This window comes from Odocoileus virginianus, chromosome 23 (genome assembly GCF_023699985.2).
Source record: "Odocoileus virginianus isolate 20LAN1187 ecotype Illinois chromosome 23, Ovbor_1.2, whole genome shotgun sequence".
In the NCBI taxonomy this organism is placed as follows: domain Eukaryota; kingdom Metazoa; phylum Chordata; class Mammalia; order Artiodactyla; family Cervidae; genus Odocoileus; species Odocoileus virginianus.
Genome location: NC_069696.1, coordinates 48,560,313 through 48,570,780, shown reverse-complemented (window position 1 = coordinate 48,570,780; position 10,468 = coordinate 48,560,313). Strand labels below are relative to the sequence as shown.

Below are 10,468 nucleotides of genomic sequence, written 5' to 3'. Positions count from 1 at the left end.
TTTTCTTCTAGGAGCTTTATAGTTTCTGGTCTTACATTTAGATCTTTAATGCATTTTGAGTTTATTTTTGTGTATAGTGTTAGAAAGTGTTCTAGTTTCATTCTTTTACAAGTGGTTGGCCAGTTTCCCCAGCACCACTTGTTAAAGAGATTGTCTTTTCTCCATTGTATATTCTTGCCTCCTTTGTCAAAGATAAGGTGTCCATAGGTGCCTGAATTTATCTCTGGGCTTTCTATTTTGTTCCATTAATCTATATTTCTGTCTTTGTGCCAGTACCATACTCTCTTGATGACTATTGCTTTGTAGTATAGACTAAAGTCAGGCAGGTTGATTCCTCCAGTTCCATTCTTCTTTCTCAAGATTGCTTTGGCTATTCAAGGTTTTTTGTATTTCAATACAAATTGTGAAATTATTTGTTCTAGTTCTGTGAAAAATACCATTGGTAGCTTGATAGGGATTACATTGAATCTATAATGGGCCATGATGTATGTTTTTTGTTCAGTTAAATGTGACCTCCTACTAATTCATCCTACATTATGTGCCCCTTGACCAGCTCTCAGGCATCATTTCCTGCCACTTCTTTTCCCCGTTTACTCTATTCCCAGCTGCATTTCTTCTCGGTGCTCCTGGCGTGTGCCAGGCCTGTTCCTGCCTCAGAGCCTGTGCATGTGTTGCGTCCTCTGCCTTGAATGCTCTTCCTCCAGATGTCATCAAGACTCTGACCTTCGCTTCATTCAGGTGTCTGCTCAGATGCCATCTCCTCCAAAAGCCTTCCCTGACCACCCCATCTATCACTTTCTACTCCCTCACTTTGTGTTTGTTTTGTTTTGCTTTTTTTCATATACAAAACAGTCTGACATAGTTCTTTGTTTATCTGGTTTATAGTCTGTCTCCTCCCACTGGAACAGAAGCCCCATCATGGCAGGGAATTTCTTTGTTCACCATTATACTCCCTGAGTGTAGAATCTGATGCATAATAGTTATTTTTAAAAATATTTGTTGGGATTTCCCTGGTGATCCAGTGGTTAAGACTCCGTGCTTCCAATGCAGGGGACCCAGGTTCGATCCCTGGTCAGGGAACTAGATCCCACATCCTGCAACTAGGACCTGGTACAGACAAATTAATTAATTAATTTTAAAAATTAATTAAAAATAAAAAATATTTGTTGAACATGTGAATAGACAAAGGAAGGAATTATTAGGAAATCTTTTCAAATAAATTGGTTTCTAATGTTGCAAATTTCATCTTTTTCTGTTTTTCATAGGCATTTTGAAGGAGAAAATGAGAGAAACTACAGTAGGAACTACTTGTTATTTTAAAGCTAACTTTAGACCTGAAGCAGTTTAATTTATCATTATTTTTCTTTACTCTTTGTATCACTTAATACTGCATTCGGCTGAGAATGACAGGAGCCAAAATAACAATGGTATAAACAAGACAAATGTCTCTCTTCCACATTTAAAGATGTTCACAGATAAGTAGTAAGAGTTGGGATCAGTTGGAGAGGGTGAGTCTACATGATCTGGGATCCATACTCAGATTTGGTTTTCATTTCATTAAGAAGAAGGAAAGGATTGCTTAGGGTACATCCACATCTTTCAAGGACATTTCTCATCAATTTTAAGTGACAGTTGCTTTTATATCCCATTGAACAGAACTTAGTCACATGGTCACATCTAATTGCCAGGGAGACTGGGAAATGAAGTTTTTACACCAAGGGGCCATGTGCCAAACTAAATTTGGGGGTCCTACTTCTAAAGAAGAAGAGAAGAATGACAGTCTCTGCCAAATCTAACTTAAGCACCAAAACAGACTTGTTTCTCAGATACCAGTTTCCTAGGAAGTTTTACTATTTCCCCATGGGTCATCCTTAGCTGACAAAGTTAGACATCCTCAGGTTTAAGAACACAAATCAACTGTGCCAATGACTAGTTCCCAGTTTACCCTTCTCTACTTGAAGTTGTCAGTCTCTGGTTTCTCCTTTTGTTTTGACAAACAGCTGTTCTCTCCTCAAGAAACCACGCAGAAGACCCCTAACCCTAGGGCCACACAGAAGCAGTGAAGTGGCTGAGTCAGAACTGGGGACACAGAGGATCACTGCGGCACCAGTTCAGTGGGCTACCCTTTACTCATTTGCCTACAGCCCTTGAAGAAAGCATTTCTCATGTGCATTTTGACATGCAATTGGCTGCTTTAAAGATCAGTGTGCATTGGTTTTAGGAACACAGCACATAGGATGGAGTAAAGTCAACGTTCATTAACATTAGGTACAGGCACTATCCCAACTGTTTTGTTATACAGACTACATTCTTTTAAGGAAGTGTCATGGATACAGAAAATTTTGCAGTGACATCTGCTGTAATGGGATTATATCTGTGTCAGATGCTTGGTGAAGGAAGGACAAGATTTCAAGCTCATGGAAGTTCTTAATACAAGGCTAGGATAAAGATTGGTTTGGGAACAAATGATATTTAAAATTGTTAACAAGTCAGTAGTTAAGAAAGTTACATGGGCTACCATCAAGCTTAAAACTTCACTGACTTGACCTAAAAGTTATTTTAGTTTATAAACCAGATCCCTCACTAAATAAGATAAATGATATTAGCTATAAGATACAAGTTCTCACTTTTTTTGTTTATCTCCAGAACTTCCCTCCTGAGCTCACTTTTACCCCCTAACTATTCAGTGTACTTATAAACATGTAAAAATATATAATAAACTTCTTTATGCAATGCCTTATAAATGCAAAATTATTCATCTTAGAAGTATATTTACATTTAATATTTTGTGAAAAAATAGCAACTTAAACCACAATAGGTATATATTACACCTTTTCCTCAGTCCTATTTATGGTGTGTTTTTAAAATTTGGCAAAATAACTTTTTTCCCAGAAAAGTAATTGGTGACCCTGAAAATTGGTGGCCTGCTATATCTGAAGGCCCTAGGTACAGATATTAAGGAGAGGGTCAACAGAGCCAAACAGGTTCCCTTTGGGTGAAATAATGTTTGGTATTCCTATTACTCACCTCACAGTGCTGGGAAATGTTAATTTATCACTTATTCTGAAACAAGGAAATAAATTCATATTGAAAATTACAGCTTTGCATGACTAAGTACTTCACATCTTTTTGTCTTCTGTAGAAACACAGGAGTTTTTCTGAATGGCCTTTTTGATTTTTTTAAGGAGAGTGGCTAGGGAGGTCACTGGGAACATATTGACACTTGCTGGTAATTATGTTCAAGTGGAAAAAGAACCCTAGAATGTGCTGACATGTGTCACAGCTCATAAGAGGATCAGAGCTGCTCAAAGAACCCAATCTTTCACAAGAAGACCACTATCCGCACTCATCTCGGCACATCCCCGTTCCAAGTTTTCTCTCCCCTATATGGTTCCTTTTCTGTATAAATACCCTCACCCCACCTCCTCCTAGGTGAGATGGGTGATAGTCTCACCTGTCATTAAAGGTGGACTGAATTTTCAACATTTTTCATGAATGTTTTACTGCTACTTGTCCACAACCAGATGTACTCTCTCCTGGCCTTGAGCTCTTTCTGCATGTTTGCACTGCATTTTTGGCCTTCATACTGAGATGGTATTGTGGTTTAATCAAGGCTGTTTTAACCAAGGCTGTTAATGCAGGATAATCTCATGGATTCCGTACATCCAAAAGCAGGAACTGGAAAGCCACTCTATACACCTGCTTCATTTCCCCCTCTCTTCAGTTGGGTTTTCTCTGAATTGCCACAGGTATATGATTAGAAATGTTGAAGCCTGTGCTTATATGCCCTTAATTCAGTAACTAGCAGAGACCAATTAGCACCTTTGAACTTTAATTCTAAATCCCATGCAGAGGAAATCTGATTGGTGCAGCTTGGGTCCCATGTCTCTGGACCATTAATCCTATCAGCAGTGGCCAGAAGGGCAGGGTTCCCCTGTGGCTGCACAGATTCACCCTGAGAGTGGGGAGGGGACTAGTTCCCCATGCGGGAGGGTGGTGAGCTGGCAAGATGCTCTGAGAGGGACTCCTCTGTCAAACGTCAGTGCCATTCTGTCCTCCCCTGTGAGTGAAGTAAACTCCTCGGAAAAAAGGAGTGGGCTTGCTCATCATCATGAATCCCCAGAATCCAGCACTGTTTGTTGCCTTAAAAAAATTGCTAAACATGCTGTTGTATTGACCTACTTTACCATGCCTGTTGACATTAAGAATTTCCTAAGAATTTCTAAAAGTGAATTTTGGAAACCTGAGAGTGATCTCATTGGATCTTGAATCTAGACTTATGCTTTCTTATCAGGAAAAGAAAGCCTCTTTCCTCTAATTTTTGAGAGGAAATTTAGAGAAAAATATACTCCCGTTCTAATACCCTACTGTCTGCTTATTCTTTACCTTGAAATCACAATCACAGTTGCTATGGGGTCCTGAAATATCCTTCTGACATGGCAAAGTAAGATAAGAGTATAAGAATTCCTACAGAGCACTTTCTTAATGAGCTTTCACCTAGGAACACTGAGTAAAGTTAGAAATTTAAGGCAGTGCAAGAGTCAGTGCTATCAACTGAAAAAAATGCCCAATCTAGGAGTTGAGGATTGTCTTACTTGGCGGACGCACTGAGGAATTAAGCTTGGGAGACTGCCTCTCAGATAGCTCTGAGGGATTGTTCTGAAGAGGTAAGGGAGGAACCAGGATATATAGGAGTCTTGGCAACAAAAAACAGGTAGTTGGAACATCAAAAGATTACTGTTACTTAAAGAAAAAACATATCTCAAGTTAATGAATTTAGTGCTTTTTTTGGGGGGGAAGATGAAAGAGTTTGGGCTCATTGAAATCACTCCTTTGATATGCACCTTAACTGTCTAGGACCAGTATCCTGTTTTCTCCATCCTGAATCCACTCAGGGTACAGAGCTGGAGGTGGCTGCAGCGGCTGACGGCAACATCCTTTATCTACTGAAATGGCAGGTGACAGCCCTCGGCCCACAGAGTCACCACAAGGCCTGAGTTGGGAGAAGTGTAAATGACTCAGTACTACCCTCACACATGTTTTCTTTTGCCTCTTACCTGAGTCTCGCTCTGACCAACTCAATGTAATCAATTTTGCATTGGAGTACTGGGTACTTTATTAAGCAGTGGGTCAACAGCTCAATAAATTTAGCAGGAGGAGTTTTCTCTGATGCCCTGGTGTGTTTCCTGTTAGGTAGTGAAGGCTATGAAACTCCTCATGTTTCTCCTTTTGGCAGCACCACTCTGGCAGCTCAGGAAGGCCAACCTTTGTGCTGTCACAGCCCACATCTGTAGCCGGGTTTTCTGGCACACGTATTTCCCTTCTTTTGTTGCTTGACTTTTGTTTTTCTCCCCCTATTTCAATCTTTTTTTTTTTTTGCCTATATATCTTTTTTTTTTCTTTTAAACTTTTTATTTTATATTGAAGTATAGCTGAGTAACAATGTTGTGATGGTTTCAGGTAGACTGCAAAAGGACTCAGCCATACATATACATGTATCCATTCTCCCCTCAAACTCCTTTCCCATCCAGGCTGCCACGTAACATTCGGCAGAGTTCCCTGTGCTATACAGTAGTCCTTGTTGGTTATCCATTTTAAATACAGCAGTATGTACATGTCAATCCCAAACTCCCTAATTATCTCTTCCTCCCATTCTTCCTCCTATGTATCTTTTATTGCAAACAATCTCAACTCCTCTTTTGGATATAGAAAGTTAAACACAAAGAAGGAATGATGTCCAGAAGAATATGTTGATTGCACATATTCCACTACTTCCTGGAACAGCACTAAAATGACATCAAAGGAATTAAAAAGGAGAGAGAAGGTGAGAAGATATGACTGCCAATAAAAGGTTTAGTACAGTTTTAAAAGAATGCAAGTGGTAATTGACTTGGGTTTCAGCTTTCTTCACCTGTTAAATACCTTAAGGGAAAGAGGCCAACAAGAACAAAACCTATTGTAGCACAGTACCCCCCAGGAAGTGTCAGAAACCAGAGGTGCCGGGTACTTATAGAACAAATTGTTGTTGTTCAGTTGCTAAGTTATCTCTGACTCGTGACCCCATGGACTGCAGCAGACCAGGCTTCCCTGTTCTTCACTATCTTGTGGAGTCTGTTTAAACTCACAGTCCATGTCCATCTAAAGGTAAGGGTAAGAGGTAAAATGAAAAACCAGAAGGCTTTTCTGGGCAGCCAGGCAATTGCCTCTTCATTTTTCTTGCCAAAAATGAAAATCACCCTTTCTGGAAATGTTAAACTACAGAAACTCTGGCTGAGGAACCCATCACTGCTAAGGCCTGGAGTGTGTTTCCCTAGAAAACATGGGTTAGAGACCATTTGTCTACTGAATGAGGAGACCCCTGCCCCCCAGCCAGCCTTTCAACACTCAGATCCCACTGTTACCAGATTTTTCTACTCTCTCAGGCAGGACTGGAGAGGATTCCTTTCTGGGGAAACCAACCAGCCCAAGAGAACACTGGGATCTAGGAGTTCTGTACAAAGACAGGAGCTTGAACCTCCCTGGTGGTGCACTGGATAAGAATCTGTCTGCCAACACAGGGGACACACGTTTGAGCCCTGGCCCAGGAAGACCCTACATGCTGCACAGCCCTTGCTCTGGAGCTCACGAGCTGCAGCTAATGAAGCCTGTGCGCCTAGAACTTGTGCTCCACAACAAGAGAAGCCACCTCGATGAGAAGCCCTTGCACCAAAACGAAGACTTGCCCCTACTTGCTGCAACTAGAGAAAGCCCACCTGCAGCTACAAAGAGCAGTGAAAAACAATGAACTAATTAATTAAAGAAAAAGACAGGACCCTCACCTGATCACCCTACAATGAGACCCTCTCCTCAGCAAGCCCTGCCTTCACACACAGCTTCCCATTAGCTTGTGGTGCCTCTCTGTTTAACTGAATGGACATCCAGGGGTCACTCTTCATTTGGGAAAAAGCTTTCATGCAAAAGACAGAAACCAGAAGAAATAGGGGAAAGAAACATTAAGAAAAATGGTGTCACTGAAAAAAAAAAAGCTAAGGAAAACCTTAAAAACAAACACACACACACACACACACACACACACAAACACTGGAGTTATTTCCCGAGAAAACAAATAAAATTCCACATTTAAGAAATGTGAAGAGTTTGCTGTTAAAATGTCACATTTAGGGAATAAGAAGGAGCTTCTGGAAATTAAAATAGAGGAACAAAAATGAACAATTCATGGAAGAATTAGAAGATAAAGTTGAGGACAAAAATACAGACAGATGAATAAAAAGCTAAAAGAAAAGAAGTTTATAAGTTCAATCCTTGAAGTCTAAAACACAAACTATAGGAATTCTAGAGAGAGAATGGAGAGAATGAAACTTACAAAGGAAAATTTCTAAAAATCTTAAGAACATGATTCTTCAGGGTGAAAGTTCTCAACAAGTGTGTAGAAAGCTAGAGGACAATAAAATAATGCCTTCACAGTTCTTTTAGGAAAAACTACAGCTGAAAATTCTATAGGAAATCAAACTATCATACCAAGTATGAGAAGAGGATAAAGATGTTTTCAAATAGACAAGGCATCAAAAGTGCTATTCCCTATACACCATTTCTCATGAAGCTTCTGGAGAACGTGCTCCATGAAAAAAAGGAGAAAATGCAGAAAGGTATGACAGGAAACAGCAAATTCAGGAGTACAATTAAGCAGCTAGTCCAAGCAGGAGCAGAGCAGAAGACCCCATGTAGAACAACTTTAAGAAGCAACAATGGAACAAACATTGTCTTGCAGATTTGGCCTCCATGAGAAAGAAGTTTCAGTGATCCTTTCAAAAAGCATGGTGATGAGGACTTCCCTGATGGTTCAGAGGTTAAGAATTGACCTTGCAATGCAGGGGATGTGGGTACAATCCCTGGTCAGGGAACTAAGATGCCACACACTGCAGAGCAACTGAGCCCAAGTGCCAGTCAACAACTACTGAGCCTGCGCACCGCAATGAGAGATGCTGCTTAACACAAGGACCATCTCGGGGGCCAGAACTAAGACCCAACGCAGCCAAATAAGTTAAAAAATACTTTTGAAGACTTAAAAAGCATGGTGATAAAGTGATGCAAGTACAGGGAAAAGGAAGCATAATAGTTCCCACTCTGTATGCTAGGTTTACACAGCCACCAAACTGGCAAAAACTAAAGTCAAATAATACCAAGTGTTGGCAAGAATGTGAAGTGCTGGGAGATTGCATATAACATTGATAGAAGCACTTTGGTAAATGATGGGTAATATAAAGATGAAGATACCCATGCACTGTGACTCAGCATGTTTACTCCCTGCAGCTCACCACATGAAACTTGTGTACATGTGCACCAAGTTGTGTGTACAAGAGTGTCCCAGCAATGTGGCTTACTGCAAACTGGAAACAATCCAAAAGCATGCTCACAGAGACAGAGATAAATATTTGGGGGCATACTCAGCCAATCAAGATGGTTATGAACAGTGCCATGACTGAATTTTATTGGGTTGAGTAAAAGAAGCTAAACAGTAAAGAATACACACTTTTCACTCCATTTATATAAAAATTTCAAAACAGAACAAATTAAACTGTGTTGTTTCACAATGCAGAAATGGGTAGTAAAACAATAAAGAAAAAGAAGGAAGTTTGTAATAATAAAAGGTGGTATATATAGTGTTACCTCTGAGGAGAGATAGCTAGTTGTTATGAGGAAGGGATACCTGGAGGGCTTTTAGGGTGCTATCAATGCTTTATTTCCTGAGTATTGGTTAGTGATTGTTCACTCTACAATTATTCATTAAGCTCTATGCAAATATTTTACAATTTAAAAGAAAACTACTTCTCAAACAGCATGGCAGATTGAACAGATATATTTACTTTTTATTCCTTCCCAAACCTCACTAAACCCACTCCAGTATTCTTGCCTGGAGAAGAGGAATGCAGCAGGCTACAGTCCATCGGGTCGCAAAGGGCCGGACAAGACTAAGCAGATAAGCACAAACCTCACTAAAATCAACTGTAGTGGAATAAAAACAGCATAAACCATAAAAGACAGAGTGTAAGAACTAAGATAAAATTTTGGCAGATGCATTAAGTAGAAACCTACTTGGAAAATGAGAGGAAGCTGAAATTCTAGCCAGTGGTAGAGAAGGCCCAGAGGTAGGCTTATTTGTAACCTCAGAAGCCTCTAGAAGGATCAGGATTTGGAGGTAGCAATAGTTCTTAAAGAGGGAGAAGCTGATGAAGAGGGGTCTGGAAATGTATACATAAAGAAATTTTATCCCAATTCCTCAACCTCCAACCCCTAGCAAAGCTGAGCAACTGTCTCTCCACCACCCCAGCAGAAAACTGAAGTTTCATTCACAGAAGAGGTTAAACCAGAGAGACTGTGGACAGAGGCCGCTGGGGACAACTGTGACTGTGACTGACAGACTGACGGAGCGTCTACACACCCACAAAATGAGACCCCCTCCCCACCACTTCCTTCCCCCAGTCATCTCATTCCCAGACTCTTCCCCAAGAGTGTAAATCTCCATCAGTATGTCTCAATATATCATGTAATCACTGTGGACTTACTGCTCGCCAGGCCTGCTGCACACCTGTTGCCCTGGGATCTCAGTTTATCAGACTCCAGGGAGTTTGCCAGTCTTTACCCTGTTGATCTCTTTTTACTTGAATCTCAGATTTCTTTCTTCATATATTCCCTTGTCTGGGCTGAGCACACCACCCAGAAGCTTCCTGAGAAAGAATCCACAGGAAGCAATTCTTTTGAGATTTCACATGTCTGAAAAAGCCTTTCTTCTCCTTCATACTTGATGAATCAATGGGTGGAGGCTTGTTAACTATCAGGCTTTTCCATGAGGTGTTCCACTGGACTCATTAGGCAAACCCCAGATACCAGTATCATGAATGGCTCCTTCTTCTTCCTCTTCCTCTTTCTCCTCTCCCTCCTTTCCCTCCCCTATTCCTCCTCCTTCCTGAAACATTCTCAAGAGCGAGAACTCTGTGATTCACTTGCCTCTTTTTATCTGGTGCCTAGTACCATGCCTGATACCCAGCAGACATATAATCTGAATTCAAATTAACAAATTAATGTTGAAGTCAAATGAACTTTATTCCTCTACCTGTTCCTGAGCCTTACATTCCATGTATATGCTGATCATTAAGACTGGCTTCTCCTATGAACATCAGATTCTTTACATCCAATGATCACACAACATCTACACTCAGAGATCTAATGAGCCCCAGATATTCCTGTCTCAGTTGATGGCAACACCACCTACCCAGCTGCTTAGATCAAAACCTTATCATCATAAGAGGAACTTGTAGTGCTTAGGAATCTTGACCCTATAGTCCAAGGGCTTGGGTTCAAAGCTCAGTTCTACCATTTGCTGTTGGGCTGTGCATGCGTGCCTCATCGCTTCATGTCTGACTCTTTGTGACCCTATGGACTGTATGTGCCATGTCAGGCTCCACTGTCT

The 10,468-nt window shown here is 40.7% G+C and overlaps 1 non-coding gene across 1 annotated transcript; it reads left to right on the top strand.

Moving 5' to 3' along the window:
- The first annotated feature begins 1,007 nt into the window (after positions 1 to 1,007).
- Positions 1,008 to 1,080, top strand: TRNAW-CCA (transfer RNA tryptophan (anticodon CCA)). The gene has a single exon. It is a non-coding gene; the product is annotated as a tRNA-Trp (tRNA).
- The last annotated feature ends 9,388 nt before the right edge of the window (positions 1,081 to 10,468 follow it).